The sequence below is a fragment of the Dendropsophus ebraccatus genome, chromosome 5 (genome assembly GCF_027789765.1).
Source record: "Dendropsophus ebraccatus isolate aDenEbr1 chromosome 5, aDenEbr1.pat, whole genome shotgun sequence".
NCBI classification, from domain to species: Eukaryota; Metazoa; Chordata; class Amphibia; order Anura; family Hylidae; genus Dendropsophus; species Dendropsophus ebraccatus.
In genome coordinates, this window is record NC_091458.1 from 104,652,801 (window position 1) to 104,672,722 (window position 19,922).

The 19,922-nt window shown below is 45.3% G+C and overlaps 1 protein-coding gene across 1 annotated transcript in view; it reads right to left on the reverse strand.

Annotated features, from left to right (window-relative positions):
- Positions 1 to 19,922, reverse strand: part of AFF3 (ALF transcription elongation factor 3) — a 190,472-nt gene that overhangs the window by 112,514 nt on the left and 58,036 nt on the right. The window lies entirely within an intron of this gene.

The window sequence follows — 19,922 nt, forward strand, 5'->3', positions numbered from 1 at the left end:
ACACGGCCCAATAATTGTTTAACAAGGGCTGCAGGGACATCGTTACCGATGTCCTTGCAGCCCTTGTTTAAACTGCATACATTACCTATCCATGCTGCAGGGCTCCTCTTCCTCTGTGCTTCTCCCTGGGTCCCACGCACTCCAGCTTCAGAGTGGCCTGTCTCAGCTGACAGGCCACTTAGCCAATCACTGGCCGCGGCGGTCCCGTCCAGTGATTGGCTGAGAGGCCTGTCAGCTGAGACAGGCCACTCTGGAGCTGGAGTGCACGGGACCCGGGGAGAAGCACAGAGGAAGAGGAGCCCTGCAGTCTGGATAGGTAATGTATATCGTCAGTCGCCCTGCCACGCATGGCTATTACACTTAGCGGTGCGTGGTCGGCGCCCGAAGATTATAGGTCAGAACCTATATTAACGATCAGCTGATGACAATGATCATCGGCTGATCGTTGTCTTTATTACACAGAACGATAATGCCCATTGAATTTGCGTAATGCCCATTGAGTTTAATAGGAGTTGTGTAAACAGCATAGCTTATGGATTAGAGGTGATGCTAAATTTACCTGCACATTTGCAGCCAAAGCCGCTCATTATGCTGTGGATTTGGGGTGAGATCCAGGGTGAATCTGTTACAAAATCCACTGACATTTGTGGAATCACCCTAATGCGGTCTATTCAGTGCCTAGGACAGCATGATCTGGATAGGGATGACTAGCAAGTCAACACTGCATCCATTCTCTTTTGGAGCTGTGGGAAAAGCTGAGTAAAGTGTTTGTCTGTTTCTGGCAGCACCCATAGAGAATGAATGGAGCTGCTGAGTGTTCTAACAAGAGTCTAGGGTCCCTATTCCACCAACAGATCTGACAACAGATTATCTGCCAAAGATTTGAAGCCAAACCCAGGAGTGGATTTGAAAAGAGGAGAAATCCAATCTTTCCTTTATGACCTGTTCTCTGTTTATAGTCTGTTCCTGAGTTTGGCTTCAAATCTTTGGCAGATAATCTGTCATCAGATTTGTTGGTGGAAAAGGGCCTTTAGGGGTCAGATCCACATATTAGCTACTGGATGGGGATAACGTTACAAGATGGCACAACCCCTTTAAAGGGATCCTGGTGGCACAGTCCTTAGCCCCCCCCCCCCCCCCCCCCCCCGCACCCTGCAACGTTCTTTAGCTATGCATCGGCCCAGCTCTATGCGCTGGAGACAGGCCTGCTGCCCCCAGTGTGACAAAACCTCCTCCGCTCTGTGACACAGCTCCATTACAATCAATGTTAGCATAGTAAAAGCAGCCAAAGTGAATGAAAAAGTCAAAAGAAAAGTTCATATAATCTCTGTTGAGTGCAACAGGCAAAACTTCTCCCTTAGTACATTCGTAAATTAAATAATCCATTTTAGCTGTATGGGCACAAATGGTAAATTAAACTAATGAAAATCCTTATTGTACTAAACACAAGTTAGACTGTATTTCTGTAAATCCTTTATTGGAAACAGAAATGGCTGATTCTTGCTCTAATTAAAGATTGTATTTATATTGACATAGTAATCAATTAATACTAGCTTACCTAAACACAATTTACAGCAAGTACATATATAGCAATATTAACACTGTCAAGTACCTGTGTCAGTGCTAGAGGGCGTCATTAAACTCAACTGCTGTTCTCTGGAAGACTTAATGATGGATTTAATGGCGTTAAATGAGAAAAAAGCCTGTGGCATTTACAGTCTCATTTACAAAATATATAAATGTGCAGTAATTCCATCAGTGTTACTTAAAGACCAGACCTTAAATCATGTATAGCACATGGTCACATGGAAGCTATAAGACTACACAGACATCATTCCTTAAGAACTTTAATTATGCTTTTAACAAATGATTCATTAATCTATTATTAGTTTCTTTTCACACTTATATAGCCGCAAAATTCTTCTGGATCTACCGTATGATTGAGACCAATGACTGCCATTGGACCCCTTTGATATTTATCAGTGTCTGTTGTTTTGAAGGAAGACCAGCACTGAATACAATGCTATTCTTCCCATAAAACCAGATGAATTTGCACCAAAGCCTTATTTGGCTATGTTCACACAATGTTTAACTATGCAACGGACGCTGTTAAACTGCCGTCTGCCGGGCTGCATTCAGGGCGTTCCTGCAGCTGATACCTCTGTATCGGCTGCAGGAACATTCTTTTTTTACAATTGATTTGCGGGCAATGCAAGTCAATGCAATGCCGCTCCTGCAATAAAGAACGGACGCTGATTCCATTGCAATCAGCGTCTATTCTTTACTCAAAAAGAACATTGTGTGAACATAGCCTTTCACTGCAGTCCTATCTAGACACAGTGGTACCTTGGTTTAAGAGTAACTTGGTTTAAGAGGGTTTTGGAAGAAGAGCCCACAGTTTTTCAAAATTGTGACTTCGTTTAAGAGCATTGCTTCGGTTTAAGAGCTCCCTGTACTGGGTGGGAGGGCGAATGGGGGAGGGGCATGGCCTGCACAGGGTGGTCTACAGCACTGTACTCTGACCCAGGAAGTCTGACCCACCTTCCAAATCACAGCATATCCACTTTAAGCTGGGGCTTACACGAGGGGACAGGACTGTGGAGGTAATCTCTCCATAGCTGTAACCACTCTCTCCCCAGACAGAGAGTGCTGCATGTATGTGACCACATATGCCCTGCTGATTCCTTCATGCTCCCAGCAGTTTCTGTCAGTCCTGATTGGTCCATGCTGAACACACACCCCTTCCCCATAGCAGTCATGTGACCACACAGACCTCTGACAGCAGCCCTGCTTCTCTATTCTAGCCTGTTGCACTACGCTACTGCATTATGGGGATCTGCAGCTCCATCCTGTATTTACAAACTGCTGCTGTTTTTAAGGTTTATGCCCTTACTATACAATATACTCCACATGCTGATTGCTATACGGTACAGTAACTTATAATATCACATATTCAGTTGCTTCCAAATGTTTGTTCCATTTGTCTTACCTGTTATTCAGAATATAAAATCATTATTTTTGGGGTGTGGAACCAATTGTCTGCATTTCAATGAATTCTTATGGGAAAATTTGCTTTGGTTTAAGAGTGATTTGGATTACAAGCAGAGTCCCGGAACAAATTATGCTCGTAATCCAAGGCACCACTGTACAATACTGATAATATTAATAATAATAATAAACCTACCTAAAATTTTTGTAATGTTACCTCTTGCTTATAGTGGCCTGATTTGTGAATTAAAGCCTACAGTTTCTTTAGAGTATTTTTTTTTTGGCCGCAAATTGTGGTAAAACAAAACCCTACCACTTTCATACAAAGCCATAGCAAATTCACAATTATACTCCATGCAGGGATTTTATTCTCTGCAATAATTCTCACACTAGATCTATTTTATTTAAACCATATTTTCAAGGTACACCTTAGTTATTATGAAGTTGTATGTGGCTTCATAAATACACTGTGTGTGTCTAGGGTGGAGCAGCTTTTGCACAAAAAATGTGACTGGTACATGTACACCTGTCTTAATAAATCTCCTCCATTGTGTTTTCACCACGTCTTAGCTGTGTTTTGCTGGGACTTCCCAAATAACCATAAAAATTATGCATTTTTACTATATAAATAAGTAATGATTTCAGTTAAATCACAGCAAATATGCAAACAAAAAGCTGCAAAAACACATTGTGTGAACACACACAGCCATGGAGGTGTATAACTTCCATATGTGGCAGCACCAGCATAGAATTAGGTGGAGGGAGGTCTGTGAGCTGCAGGGAGCGATCTAATAGGTGATGATGTTATCCTGTATTTCACAGGATGTCAGCTGACCTCCAGGACAGACCATCCTGTAACACAATTTTTTTTCTGTGGGTCAGGCTGGTGATCACATGATCTAGTTTCAGTAATGAAATGCATAGATGTAGCTGTGCTGGAATGAAACCAATGTCACTGTAGGATTACTAAAACGAGATGTAGAATAAATTAATACTGTACTATATAAAGCAGAATATATATATACAGTATATATATATATATATATATATATATATATATATATATATATATATAACCAAAAAAAATGTAAATTCAGGGGACACAGCATGTTGAAGATCTTGATCCTCTCTAATGATTTCTATGCGGCTGTATACAGTAACTAAACCATGACGATCCATGAAGAAACTAATGATTGCTCCTAATGTTCTCGCTTTCACAGAGTCTACTTTGTGTTATAAATATTGTAGCTGTTTATTTCCTGGTAAGATAATGGCAAAAACCTCAATCAATAGGTATACGAGGAAGAACTGGAAAATCAATGGCTGAACTAATTTAACATAATTTAAAAGTAAAACCTGCCACCTAAGGATAAAGCGGACACCTTTGTAATATGTTAGTGCTGATATGTTGCTTGGCAACACTGTATAGGAAATGAGTACTTCTTATCCTTTACATATAGATATATGTTGCCCACTGAAGACTACAGAAGGGATAGTGTCAGATAGGATTAGTCCCCAGCTACATGTTGTAGTTCACTTACATAAAGGTAACCGCTTGCTGCTCTGAGGACAATATGCATTTACCTAATGACCTCTTACTGTTGCAGACATAGATGCTTCCTAACTGCATGATGTCAGCCTCACTTTCCGAACAGAAACCCATTGATTGGACTTCTAATGAATCATCCTGATAGAAAGCCACAGCAGGGAATACAAGGAAACCTGGGCGTTTGTAATAATGCCCACTATTCTCTCAACACATTAACAGAATCTCTGTTGCTTATTTGGTTATTGGAAGGCAGTGTGTCAAAATAAGACCTAGGAGCTGAGAAAATAACATATACAGTCAGTCAATAAGTCAGTAAGCAAAATTTTAAAGTGCCCTGCATATTCAGGACTTTCTATAGAAGTCATTTGCACTGGACCAGATAGCAACTACACTTTAAGGCTATGTTGTCACTTTGAGAACATATCAGCAAGGGCGGCCGTCTCATTATATTGACAGCCACTAACAATGATCATGATCTTTATTAGCCGCCGTCTATATAACGAGGCAGACTAATCTGTGTACCGCTCTGCAGGGCCTGCTGGCTACCCCCCCCCCAACACATGTACGGCAGGAAGGGAGAGTGCATACATGTGCATACAGCATACAGACATGTATACAGCATACAGGAGTTGTGTATACAGCATGCAGGAGACGTGTATACAGCATACAGGAGTCTGGGTGCTGGCATGGCATTATAACCAATTCTCTGGGTGCTGGCTGAGCATTATACCAATTCTCTGGGTGCTGGCGTAGCATTATACCAAATCACTGGGTGCTGGCTGGGCATTATACCAAGTAACTGGGCTCTGGCTGGGCATTATACCAAGTCACTGGGTGCTGGCTGGGCATTATACCAAGTCACTGGGTGCTGGCTGGGCATTATACCAAGTCACTGGGTGCGCATAATACCAAGTCACTGGGTGCTGGAGGCACTAGATGAGCTGCCGGAATACTATACAATATACTCCACATGCTGATTGCTATATGGTACAGTAACTCATAATATAACATATTCAGTTGCTTCCAAATGTTTGTTCCATTTGTCTTACCTGTTATTCAGAATATAAAATCATTATTTTTGGGGTGTGGAACCAATTGTCTGCATTTCAATGAATTCTTATGGGAAAATTTGCTTTGGTTTAAGAGTGATTTGGATTACAAGCAGAGTCCCGGAACAAATTATGCTCGTAATCCAAGGCACCACTGTACAATACTGATAACATTAATAATAATAAACCTACCTAAAATTTTTGTAATGTTACCTCTTGCTTATAGTGGCCTGATTTGTTAATTAAAGCCTACAGTTTCTTTAGAGTCACTGGGTGCTGGAGGCACTAGATGAACTGCCGGAATACTGGCCCCAATTTAACCTAGGAGTCTGGAGTGTTGTGACCTCCATTTGGTGTTGCTGCCACAGCACCAGTAAGGGGGTGAGGGCTTAGCTAATGCACAATGGACGTTCAAAACAATGAACTAAGTATTCAAATTAAATTGAATTTAATAAAATAAACTTCGAATAGAAGTGAAATAGAACTTAATTTAATAGGAGTTGAAGTAAGGAATTGAAATTAAAAATTAAAGTTTAACTTCAAACAGAATTCAAATTAAAATAAATAAAATGTAACAACTGAATTGAAATTAAAATAAAATAAAAAATTTTAATTGGTGCCACTTAAATTAACTTGGGACACAAAGGTTGCCACAAAAGGGAAAGTAAAAGGGTTCTTGAAGAGGGATTGGAACATGTGAAGTTTTCAGGTAGGGTACTGGAAAGACACGTGGACAAGTGCAGCCCTAGACTGGCACCCAGCTGTCCCTTCCTACTTGCCTCAGACAGTACTAGGGATTACTGCAGACAACTGGTCGACAAAGCCTTACACTGAATAAAGTGCAACACAGAACAAGACAAGACAAACACAATAAGGAATGGTCAGGAAACAAGGTCAGCAACAGACGGACAGCTAAAGTACAAAATCAGAATCCGGGAAGCAAGGTCAGGGTACAAAATCCAAAAGGTCAGAATAACAGCATCAAACAAACAGGAGAACGCTTGATCCAGGCACAAGGCTCTTTCACAGGCACTGGACTGAGACCAGGGGCTGGGATTTATAGTGGACAGGAACCTAGGTGCTGACAGACATAAGCAAAGAACATAATAAAACCAGGAACGGACTTCTTTGGCATCTTCGGCACAGCGGTCGGATCTTCATCGCAGAGGGTGGCACTGATGTCTTTTCAGACATGATCATGACAGTTTTATTAGAAAACGTTCCGATTTTATGCTGATGTTCCATCAAGGTACAATGCTGTCCAGGGCAGAAATTGAATGAATGACTGGCTGATTGCTATTTTTATTGGCATTTTCCAATTTTTGACACTGTAAGAACATCTATTTAAAAAATCACTACTCTGTAATAGTCCCACTATTGGAGCTACTATAGTTTGACTGTTTGAGGGTAGCTTCACACGTACAGTATCGCAGCGGATTTTCTGCTGTGGATCAGCAGCAGATTTGGCTAAATGAACACAGCAGTAAATTTGCACTGTCAAATCTGCTGCGGATCTGCAGCAGATTTGATGCTGTGTTCATTCATTTAGTCAAATCTGATGCGGATCTGCTGCAGATCCACAGCAGAAAATGCACTGCGATACAGTACGTGTAAAGCTACCCTTAATGAGATTTGTTTGTAATTGATTCACAAATTTTTACGAATCCCATCCAAAATTTGCAAAATTAATTTTCAGCTGCTTCACTCATCTCTAGTTATATAGTGATATAGTGGTGCCTTGGATTACGAGCATAATTTGTTCCGGGACCATTCTTGTAATCCAAATCCACTCTTAAACTAAGGCAAATTTTCCCATAAGAAATAATTGAAAAGTAGACAATTGGTTCCACACCCCTAAAAATATTGATTTTTTTTTTTTTTTTTTTAAATTCTGAATTACATGTAAAACTAATAAAAAAAACAGCAGCAGATCCACATAATGCAGTAGCGTAGTACAACAGGCTAGAAAAGAAGCAGGACTGCTGTCAGAGGTCTGTGTGGTCACATGACAGCAGTGGGGAAGGATCATGTTTTCAGCATGGACCAATCAGGAAGTGAGAATTACAGAGCTGTTCAGGAGAACAGTGACAGAATCCTTCTATACAGCAGTGTGAATGGCTGAATGTGAGTGCAGGCACATTACAGAAGGAATGGAGAGGATGGGAAACACAAGGGCTGACAGAGACTGCAGGGAGCATGAAGGAATGAGCTGGGCAGATGTGGGCCCAGTATAGCAGCACTCTCTATCCGGGGAGAGAGGGGTTACAGCTATGAAGAGATTACCCCAACATTTCTGTCCGCTGATGCAAGCCCCAGCCTGAAGTAGATCGGCTATGATTTAGAAGGTGAGGGAGACGTCCTGGGTCAGAGTACAGAGCTGTAGACCACGCTATGCAGACCATACCCCTCCCCCACTCGCCCTCCCACCTAGTACAGGGAGCTCTTAAACCAAAGCAATGCTCTTAAACCAAGTTACATTATTGCAAAACACTCTCAATCCAAGTTACTCTTAAACCGAGGTGCCACTGTATATGCAATATGTTCACAGCTGCTATATAGTAATCTGTTTGTGAGAGGTGTGTGTGTGTGTGAGGGGGGATTTATTTTCCACCTCAGGCAGAAGAAAACCTAGAATCGGCCATGGTGTGTATTAGTAAAATAAATTCAGCCCTGACTGTATAATCATGCTCCTTATTAAAAGTTCACACTTGACTGTTCCCTGAATTACCAGACAAACTATAAACCCACATATCAAGAAACTATAAAAAGGCATGTAATCAGGGCACCTTAAGTTATTCAACGATAGTAACATTTTGGGGGGTTGGCTACAGGTGCTCTTTAATACAGCCAACTTGGTATTTCATTGTATATGAATAAAGAAGGCACAAAATGACCAGTCTTCTCAGTAGCATAGGTTTGATCAAAATGAGCAGCCTGACAATGTGGTGGGGAATAGTAGTACAGTAATTGGGTTATACCACATACACATACATTCAGATAATAGAATACAGAAATGCTATTTCTGATACCCCTGCTGTTTATATAATTACTTTTGGCTTTCATTAAATATTTTACTTTTGTTTGATGAACTATACCAATTGCTGAAGAAATTGAAATGGCTCTCGTCTTGCTCACATCATAGCAAAGTTCATCTGTAGGGCTTTTATTTACCTAACAGTGGGTGTTCTGTACCAGAGAACATGACAAAGGCCAAATGGTGCTTGCTGTATTGTGATTCTGTTCTGTTGGTGAGTTGTATTGGAAAGTAAGTCAATATGACAATGTTCACAGATTTCTATTTTCTCTCCATTCTTCCCTGCAGAGAGACTTTTGATTTATAATTTTTACCTTCATCCTGGTCTGTCATTACCATTCAGCTATTCCAAATTGTCCAATTTCTTGCAGGAAAATGCATAATTCTCTTTTCTCCTATAAGCAAGATTTAACCTATTCAATACAGCGACAGCTACTTAGATTAGAAAATGCCACTTATCTGTTGTTTGCAATAGGTACATCATTTGTGAATATGAAACTGCAGATGATGGCGTATACAAGACTTCTGTACCCTGTATAAATGCTTAAGCCCTAAAGACCAAGCCTGTTAGGGTCTAACATTTTTTGTCTGCATTTTTGCATTTAAGCAGCTGCAGTTGTTAGCATTAATTCCTTGACATGGCTGTATGAGGCAGCTTTATGTAGGAGAAAGAGTTTTAAGACATTTGGACATTGGGGGCACACATATATATGGCTAGGTTCACACAACGTTCTTTTTAAGTAAAGAACGGACGCTGATTGCAATTGCCTCAGCGTCCGTTCTTTACTGCAGGGGCAGCATTACATTAAAGTCAATGCAATGCCGCCCGCTGTGTTCTCACATTGTTATTTTAACGCCTGATCTTTAGAATGGGCGTTAGAATAATGTGCCTGTCAATTATTTCCGGATGCTGTTCACTGAACAGCGTTCAGAAACATCAGCTGTTCACACAACGCAATGTGCAGCGCGGCCACACATAGCATTGGAGTGAATGGCTAATTGATTTGCGGGCACACCCAACAGTGCCCGCAAATCAGTTGTGAAAAAAAGAACGTGCCTGCAGCCGATACAGAGGTATCGGCTGCAGAAACGGGCTGAGTGCGGCCCGACGGCCGGCTGTTTAACAGCGTCCGTTGCTATGCAACGGACACTGTTAAACGTTGTGTAAACATAGCCTATTACTGTTTTTTTTTCTTTTTATACTGTCCATGTTTCATAATTAATTATTTAGGTTATTATGGTCTGGCAGATACACTAGGAACTGCTCTTAGAACAACTGTGCTTTAACAGCAGGGCTTCTCCACAGGTACTGAATCTGCAGCGGATTTTTGCTGGGAGTTTCACAGCAAAATCCGCTGCGATCCTGTGTGCTGTCATTTTCTATAGCTTTACATACTGCGAGAATGTAAATCCCCTTTCCACTTAACCCACCTCTGCCGGGCTAATACTTTATCTGCCCACACTCCTGCTTGCTTTTCAGGCTCCAGGCTCCCTAGTTTCCCGCTCAGCCAATCAGTGCACTGTGGTGGGACAGCTCACTGTTAGATAGCTCTTAGTACAAGGAGACAGGTGGTACCTTTCATATATCTACCTGTGCCTCAATAACATAAATAAATGCTTTTTATTTACTTGTACAAAGGGTCAAAAAGCTTTCCTAAGCTCCTGAAGGGCAGCAAGCTGGAATGCCTCCTCACTCCCCCTCTTAGAAAGGTCTGGTATGGGAGGGGAGTGAGAAGGTGTTACAACCCTCAGCAGATCAGGAGCCTCTTTCAAACTTTGCACTGGAGAATAAATGCATTTTTCTTTAAAAATAGTTTATATATATATATATATATATATATATATATATATATATATATATATATATATAAAAAAAACCATAACAAACATTCCCACATAGAAGAGTATAGAGCTTATCACGGTTGAGGTACCCGGTTGTCTGACTGAAGGTTCAACTTATTTGTTCTTGGATTCTGTAGGGAAATGTCACAATGAAACTTTTCCAGACCAAGAAGAAGCTTTCCACTCTGTTCTTTCAGTATAGCTGCTTCCACCCAGTCCATTCGGAATATTCAAGGAATAGTTTGCATGACGGCGGTTGCGGTAAGATCCATACCTGCAGAATCGTCTTGCGAGCTGCTGATGACAACAGGTGCAGAAGTTTTCTGGGTCCCCACTCACACTGGAATTGCTTGGGGTCTATCCACTCAAAGATGACCCACTGTTCATTGCATCATTGCACGGAGTGGGCAGACAGCGGGAATCCGATGCCGAGCATCCGGCTTCATACGAACCCGAACCTCGGCAGTTTCGGACCATCCCTAGTTGCCAGTCAATGTGATGAACAGCGAGCAGGCCGGGTGCAAATGAAGTGATGTCCTGATTTTGTACTAGGAACTCCAGGTGGAGGCTAGCAGTGGGTTGTCTCTAATCCAGAAGAGAAGATTCGTATAGGTAGTGTGCAGCAGGTTGTCACGGCCGCGGCGGCGTCCCGTGCTCCGGGCCACCGCCGCGACTCCCCACTGCCCCATGCAGCAGCCGGTGTCCGTAGGCAGGGACCCGGCGCTGCTGTCACTTCGGCCCCGGGGGGCGCCTTACCTCTCCACGCTCCTGTCCGTCGCTGTGCCGGCCGGCGCGCGTGTCCCCGCCTCCTAGGGCGCGCGCGCGCCGGCTGTCTCAGATTTAAAGGGGCAGTGCTCTCCTAATTGGTCCATGTGCACAATCACTCCCTATAAATTCCAGCCCTGCCCCACTACAGGTGTTGGAGCCTCTACATGCTTCCCATAGCGTTTGGCCCAGCTCCCTGTTGTTCCTGATTCCTGTCCGCTACCTGGTCCCTAGTCCTTGTTCCTGATTCCTGTCCACTACCCGGTCCCTAGTCCTTGTTCCTGGTTCCTGCTTCCCCGTTACTCTATTGCTCCTGTCTTCAGCCTGTCTCCTGCGGTCACGACTACAGACCTCTGCCACTACCATCTCCTGCCTACTGCTCCTGCCACGCCTCGCCTGCCATCACCAGCAACCAAGCCAGGGGTAGCGACCTGGGGGTCGCCTGCCGCAGCAAGTCCATCCCGCCTTGCGGCGGGCTCTGGTGAAAACCAGCGGCCCCTTAGACTCCGCTCCCTGGTGAGGTTAGTGCCATCGCTGGTGACGGTCCAGTGGATCCACTACTCCAGGCGTTACAGTAGGCTCCAACCATGGATCCCGGCGAGGTGCCTGATCTCCGTGACGTCGCCAGAGTGGTCGCGCAACAGGCTCAACAAATCCAGCAACAGTCGCAGCAAATCCAGCAATTGACTGCCGCCCTACAGCAGCATGCTACAGCCCAGCGCTCACCACCACCAGCAGCCACCTCGAGACTTCGACTGGCCCCCCCGACTAAATATGGAGGCGATCCCAAGTTGTGCAGGGGATTCCTGGCTCAGTGCACCATGCATATTGAACTTTTAAGTAGTCAGTTTCCCACCGAGCGCTCTAAAGTGGCTTTCATCATCAGCCTATTGGAGGGTAGAGCTCTGGCCTGGGCTACGCCGCTGTGGGACCGAGATGACCCTGTTGCTGCCAATCTCCGAACCTTCCTGGCAGAGTTTCGCTCCGTCTTTGAGGAACCTGCCCGTGCTACTTCAGCTGAGACAGCTCTCCTCAACCTCTCTCAAGGGAGCTCCTCTGTTGGTGACTATGCCATCCAGTTCCGCACCCTGGCAGCTGAATTGGACTGGAACGAGGCCGCCCTATTAGCCACCTTCAAGAAGGGCCTTTCCACTCGAGTGAAAGATGTGCTCGCTGCCCGAGACCTTCCTACCTCCTTGAACGAACTCATTCTACTGGCTACCAGAGTCGACACCAGGTTTTCCGAGAGAGAGGAGGAGGTCCGACAAGAACGGCGTCTGAGTCTGCCCCGTCGCCATCCTCGGTTGGCACCAGTATTCCAAAATCCCGTTGCTCCTATGCCCCAGTTGTCTCCAGAAGTTCCTATGCAGGTGGATCGAGCTCGCTTGACGACTGAAGAAAGGGCCCGTCGACTAGAGCTGAATCTCTGCCTATACTGCGGTGGCGCTGATCACTTTCGGCAGAGATGTCCCCAACGTCCTCAGCGTCCGGGAAACGCTCGCACCTAGGTCCAGTGGGAGAGGTCTCCCTAGGTGTGAATGCCACCTCTCCAAGATTGACTATGCCAGTCTCCATCCAGACACCCTCAGGGCAAGTTCTCCAGACTACGGCCCTCATCGACTCTGGCGCTGCTGGCAGTTTCATTTCTGCTTCGTTGGTCCAAAGATGGCGGCTACCCGTGATACAGCTAGCCCAACCCCGGTCTATCTCTTCGATCACGGGCGAGATTCTTACCGAAGCTGTGCACTGCCAGACTGAACCCCTAGTCCTCCAGGTGGGCGCCTTACATCAGGAGAGGATCTCCTTCTACGTCTTGCGCCATTCCTCCTCCGCCATCTTGCTGGGTCTTCCTTGGCTGCAATTACATACCCCTAAGCTGGACTGGAGAACTGGGGAGGTTCTCAGCTGGGGCCAGGACTGTCCTAATAGGTGTCTGAGACCTCCTCAACCCAAGTGCTCTACGAGGTCACCTGCTAATGCCAAGCCTTTGTCTGGTCTACCGCACGAATACCAAGACTTTACTGATGTCTTCTCGGCCAAGGAGGCAGACTCTCTACCACCTCATCGGTCCTATGATTGCCCTATAGACCTTCTTCCTGGAACTTCTCCCCCACGTGGTCGAGTATACCCTCTCTCTGTGCCTGAGACGGAAGCCATGTCCTCCTACATCCGGGAGAACTTACAGAAGGGCTTCATCCGTAAATCCACGTCTCCCGCTGGCGCTGGATTTTTCTTTGTGCAGAAGAAGGACGGTTCCCTCCGCCCATGCATAGACTACCGGGGCTTAAATAAGGTGACTGTCAAGAACCGCTATCCTCTTCCGCTAATCCCAGAACTATTCGACCGTCTCCGTGGAGCTAGGATCTTCTCCAAGGTGGATCTCAGGGGAGCGTATAACCTGATCCGTATTCGTGAAGGAGACGAATGGAAGACCGCTTTCAACACCAGAGATGGGCACTACGAATATCTGGTCATGCCATTCGGCCTATGCAACGCCCCAGCGGTCTTCCAGGAATTCGTGAATGATTTATTCCGCGATCTCCTCTACGTCTGCGTCATTGTCTATCTTGACGACATCCTGGTCTTCTCCCACGACCAGCAGACCCACGTGTCCCATGTACGACAGGTTCTACGGAGACTACGGGCCAACCGTTTGTATGCCAAGCTGGAGAAGTGCGTTTTCCATCAGCGCAGCCTGCCGTTTCTTGGATACATTGTCTCCGACCGGGGCCTACAGATGGATCCTGCCAAGCTCTCAGCTGTTCTCCAGTGGCCTCGTCCTGAGGGACTTAGAGCTATCAAACGATTCCTTGGATTTGCCAACTACTATCGGCAATTCATCCCTCACTTCTCTACCCTGGTTGCACCCATAGTGGCTCTCACAAAGAAGAGGGCGGATCCTAGACGCTGGCCTCCCGAGGCCGAACATGCCTTCAATAGCCTAAAGTCTGCCTTTGCCTCCGCTCCTGCTCTAGTCCGCCCGGATGTCTCCAAGCCGTTTTCTCTTGAAGTTGATGCTTCCTCTGTGGGCGCCGGAGCAGTCCTCTCGCAAAGGGACACATCAGGCAAGACCAGAACCTGCGGGTTCTTTTCTAAGACTTTTTCCCCTGCCGAGAGGAACTATACTATAGGAGATCGGGAACTCCTGGCTATTAAGCTGGCACTGGAGGAGTGGCGTCATCTCCTAGAGGGGGCTAAACATCCCGTTAACATCTACACGGACCACAAGAACCTCCTCTACCTCCAATCGGCTCAACGCCTCAATCCCCGGCAGGCCAGGTGGTCCCTCTTCTTCTCTCGGTTCAACTTCACCATTCATTTCCGTCCAGCCGAGAAGAATATCAAGGCCGATGCGTTATCCCGAGCATCCGATGTTATGGGGCAAGAGGAATCTCCTCGACACATAATACCTCCCGATCGCCTAGTACCAGTTGCCACTTCTACTCTGCAGCAGTTGCCTCCCGGTAAGACTTATGTGCGCCCCGCACTCCGTAAACGCATCTTGAAATGGGGTCATTCCTCTATGGTGGCCGGGCATCCGGGAGTTCTAAAGACCGGGCAACTGATCTCCCGCCACTACTGGTGGTCTAGCCTACTCCAGGATGTCAAAGACTTTGTGGCGTCCTGTACCATCTGTGCCAGAAACAAGTCCTCTCATCAAAGACCTGCCGGCCTACTTCAGCCCTTGCCAGTTCCAGACCGCCCCTGGTGTCATATAGGCATGGACTTTGTCACAGACTTACCTCCATCTGCGGGTAACACAGTCATCTGGGTTGTCACGGACCGCTTCTCCAAGATGTCCCACTTCGTGGCTCTTCCTGGATTACCATCATCCCCTCGCCTGGCCCAGCTGTTCTTTCAGCATATCTTCCGCCTCCATGGTCTTCCTCTTCATATAGTTTCTGACAGAGGCTCACAATTTGTCTCCAGATTCTGGCGTGCTCTCTGCTCTCTACTCCAAGTGAAGCTGGACTTCTCTTCGGCTTATCATCCCCAGACCAATGGGCAAGTGGAGAGGGTCAATCAGGTCCTTGGCAATTATCTTCGACATTTCGTCTCCGCTCGCCAGGACAACTGGTCCAGTCTGCTTCCTTGGGCAGAGTTTTCCTACAATCATCTGGACTCGAGCTCCACAGGCAAGTCACCCTTCTATGTGGTCTATGGACGTAACCCTCGTCCTCCTCTGCCTCTCTCTCCATCCTCTGAGGTCCCAGCCGTGGAGGAGTTGTTATCTGACCTGCAGTCAATCTGGGAACAGACTCGACAATCTCTGCTCAAGGCATCTGTCCGCATGAAGGACCAGGCGGATAAGAGAAGAAGACCCGCCATGAATTTTCTCCCTGGTGACAAAGTCTGGCTCTCGGCCAAATATGTCCGACTCAAGATTCCCAGCTACAAGTTGGGTCCTCGATTCCTCGGTCCTTTCTCGGTGCTAAAACGCCTCAACCCTGTCACCTACAAACTCCGCCTACCCCCTACGATGCGGATTCCAAACGCCTTCCATGTCTCCCTCTTAAAGCCAGTGGTCCTCAACCGGTTCTCCGATAAGGCTTCGCTCTCTGCTCCACAAGCCGTCTCTGATGACGTTTACATTGTCAAAGACATTCTGGCTATGAAAACTGTCAGAGGGAGACGATCCTTCCTAGTGGACTGGAAAGGATTTGGTCCTGAGGAGAGGTCCTGGGAACCCGAGGCTAACATCCTGGACAAAGACCTCATCAAGAGGTTCCTACAGGCCAGAAAGAGGGGGAGGCCAAAGGGGGGGGGTACTGTCACGGCCGCGGCGGCGTCCCGTGCTCCGGGCCGCCGCCGCGGCTCCCCACTGCCCCATGCAGCAGCCGGTGTCCGTAGGCAGGGACCCGGCGCTGCTGTCACTTCGGCCCCGGGGGGCGCCTTACCTCTCCACGCTCCTGTCCGTCGCTGTGCCGGCCGGCGCGCGCGTCCCCGCCTCCTAGGGCGCGCGCGCGCCGGCTGTCTCAGATTTAAAGGGGCAGTGCTCTCCTAATTGGTCCATGTGCACAATCACTCCCTATAAATTCCAGCCCTGCCCCACTACAGGTGTTGGAGCCTCTACATGCTTCCCATAGCGTTTGGCCCAGCTCCCTGTTGTTCCTGATTCCTGTCCGCTACCTGGTCCCTAGTCCTTGTTCCTGATTCCTGTCCACTACCCGGTCCCTAGTCCTTGTTCCTGGTTCCTGCTTCCCCGTTACTCTATTGCTCCTGTCTTCAGCCTGTCTCCTGCGGTCACGACTACAGACCTCTGCCACTACCATCTCCTGCCTACTGCTCCTGCCACGCCTCGCCTGCCATCACCAGCAACCAAGCCAGGGGTAGCGACCTGGGGGTCGCCTGCCGCAGCAAGTCCATCCCGCCTTGCGGCGGGCTCTGGTGAAAACCAGCGGCCCCTTAGACTCCGCTCCCTGGTGAGGTTAGTGCCATCGCTGGTGACGGTCCAGTGGATCCACTACTCCAGGCGTTACACAGGTTAAGTAGTGAATACGGGAGCGCCATGTGGCTGCCCACCTATGGTGTGAAAATGCATTTTTCTAACGTCTAATGGCAAAATAAAAAGTAACAGTTTCAGCAGTCTAGAACCTGAATTGCAACTGACTCATTCCCTTCAACTATTGAGACAGCTGTTGTTCACAAGATTGCATGCAACTCAATTAATTGCTCTTGACTGCAGCTGTAACTTGTAGCGCTACAAAATACACATAGACACGTAGCCCTGCAATATTGGTGTTTGTGAATTACCTTATCGCAGCAGATTTGATGATGCAGATCCGCAGTGGATCCACAGAATATCCGCAGCAGATTTGATCTAAATAACTGAATGCAGCATCAAATCTGCACCATCAAATCTGCCGAGGATCTGCTGCAGATCCAGTATGTGTAATCACACGCTAATGCTGGTTTTACACATGTCAGTTATTTGGAAAACTGTCACTGTAGTTTTTGTGCTAAAGCCAGAAGTGGGTTAAAATAGGATGGAAAACATAAAGGGAGAGCTTGTACTTTTCTTTTCTGCTGGATCCACTTCTGGTTTTAGCACAAAAACTGTGTGATTCCAGCATTATACATTTTACAAAGACTGGATTCTGTAGCACGTACCATGAAAAATACCTCTAAACACCTCTAAATAAACAGAAAAATGTTTCATGCGAATATTGCAGGCTCTGAACAATATGTACCATTTATTCTGTTGTTTTAAAAGAATACAACTTCAATAATTTTTTAAAAAAGGTGAATATATTTAGTTCTTTCTTTTACTTGCAGTGAAATAAATGAAAAGAAAACAGTGCTAAAATGGACAGACCTTTGATAAATCTAGGTCATTGTGCTCTGCAAACAATGTACAGCAGTAATAAGCACAGTATATCAAAGTCAATGTACGCCGCATAGAACCTTCAGGTGAGTGGACTTTAATGGCGCTCCAGTGTTTATTATGAAAATCTTTTTGTTTCGGGCAATCGCTTATTGCAGATTACATTAGTGCCAAGCTAATGATCATTTCAAGATCTCAGAAATAGTTTCAGATGTGATTACACGTCTAAAACAATGACTTGAAATATGGTAATGCAACATTGAAATGGAAAGTAAACACAGTAATTGTATTTGCTTCCTTACCCAAATAAATAAGTAAATAAAACATATAAATAAGTAATCATTCTTTTCCTGTGAACCTAATTTAACCTTTTGTTCAGACACAAATACAAGCCGGCTGTGAAAGTATTGTTTCTCTAGCAAGACAATATAATGTAGCAGACAGAGAATTGTTAAAGGACTCTAATAATGCTATAAATGTCAGCTTAGAGCTGAAAAAGGACCACAGTTATCAGAGGTGCAAGGCACACCTTTCTATCTGTATAAGATATAGAATATGTGCAAATTATAAATATGTTCATAATGTTCTATTAATATTTATGAATATTGACCTCCTTGCTTATTTTTTCCAGCATCAAGCAATATATTGTTAAGTGTCAAGCAATAAACGCTGCAGAATCTTTTGGAGCTATACAATAAATAAATCTTATTATATTATTATATCCTCAAAAAACTAGCTTTCGTTGAATCTTTCCCCAGGTCTATTCCCTAACACTGATCCTAATACCAAACACCGCTGACTCTGTCCCTGATAATATCCCTAAAGAAAACCCTATACAAAGAACAGGAATACCAATGCTAAGCAGTACTGAACTAAGCAGCAAAAGATCAAAATGAGAAAAACAACACCAATTACAACATACAGAAACAATGGCCACACAACAATGAACCATACTGAATGTTAAAGGAGTTGTTCAGCATTAGATAAACATGTCCACTTTCCTCCAGAAACAGTGCCTCTCCTGTTCTCAGGTTGAGTAAGGTTTAAAAGTTCAGTTTCATTTAAGTGAATGGAGGTAAATTGTAATACTACACATAATCTAAGGACATGGTTCATGCTGTTTTTGCAAGAAAGTAGCTATGGTTTTCCTAATCTTGGATAACCCCTTAAAAATTCCTGACTTTTGTGGTGTGGATTATATAGAGAGGCTAACCACTCAGTAATGCTCCCAACAAGCCATGAGCTGAGCATCAAGATTACCTAGGAGAAAATAAAATAGCAGGATGATCCCTGCCATTTGTAACACTTGGGACAAGCATGATGCCAATCTAACAGATACTTCCTGGCAACCAAAATGCCCTCAAGGAAAATTTGTCTGCACTTTATGTTAGTAGTAAACTGTGGTCAATACCTTTAGAGACCCTAGAACACATTTGGGCTAGGAGATTCAACTATTTCTGAGTGTTTCTTTCAGACAAAACCTGCCTACAGAGGACTGATCTGCAATCAGAGACACTGGCTGACAGCTGAGCGAGCAGGAGGTCGGGCAGTATTGATTATTCATGAAGAAGAGGGAAGAGAAAGCAGTGGTGAGGTGTGCCAGAGTGCAGCACAAACACTGAGCCTCAACTCCTCTTTGACTCGTCATTACAGTAAGAGATGCACATAAACCACTGCACGGACAAATTACCAAAAGGTACCATGCTCATAGGGGACTCCCAGCTACAGCACACTATCAGTACCTCGGGTAGGGTCCAGGTGCTAACAGATTTCCTTTAAAGGGGTTACCCCAAGACTACAACTTATGTACAAGATAGGTGATAAGTGAATGATGCTGAAAATACTGGTAAAAGGAATTGGGGTTCTAAGTGCAGCAGCGGATATGTATGCACAGGGCCACTCTATTCAAACTCTACAGGACTGACCAAGATGGAATATACTCGAATAAAGCAGAGGGATCCACACAGACTGGATGAACCAGAAGAAAAGGGAACTGTTATGAGCACCTGCTGAAGTAGTTAGTACTCTGGACTGGGGTTGTTCTGACTGTCTGGGCAGCTTGCAATATTTATTTTCCATTGTCATAATGCTCTGACTATGCACCAATTCTGATCTCTGCATGATTCAGCTGCTTTATGATTGGAAGAAAAGGCATTTGCTGCATGTGATTACATGACCTGTCTGCAGCCTCCCCTTTAAGCCATGGTTTGCTTTACAGCAGATGTAGATGGCTAAAAGCTTCTTGTATGGCATATTTTCTTAATATATATATATATTAAGTTTAAAGCTGGGTTCACACTATGTATATTTGAGGCTGTATTTGTGAGGCTGTATAGCAACCAAAACCAGGAGTGGATTGAAAACACAGAA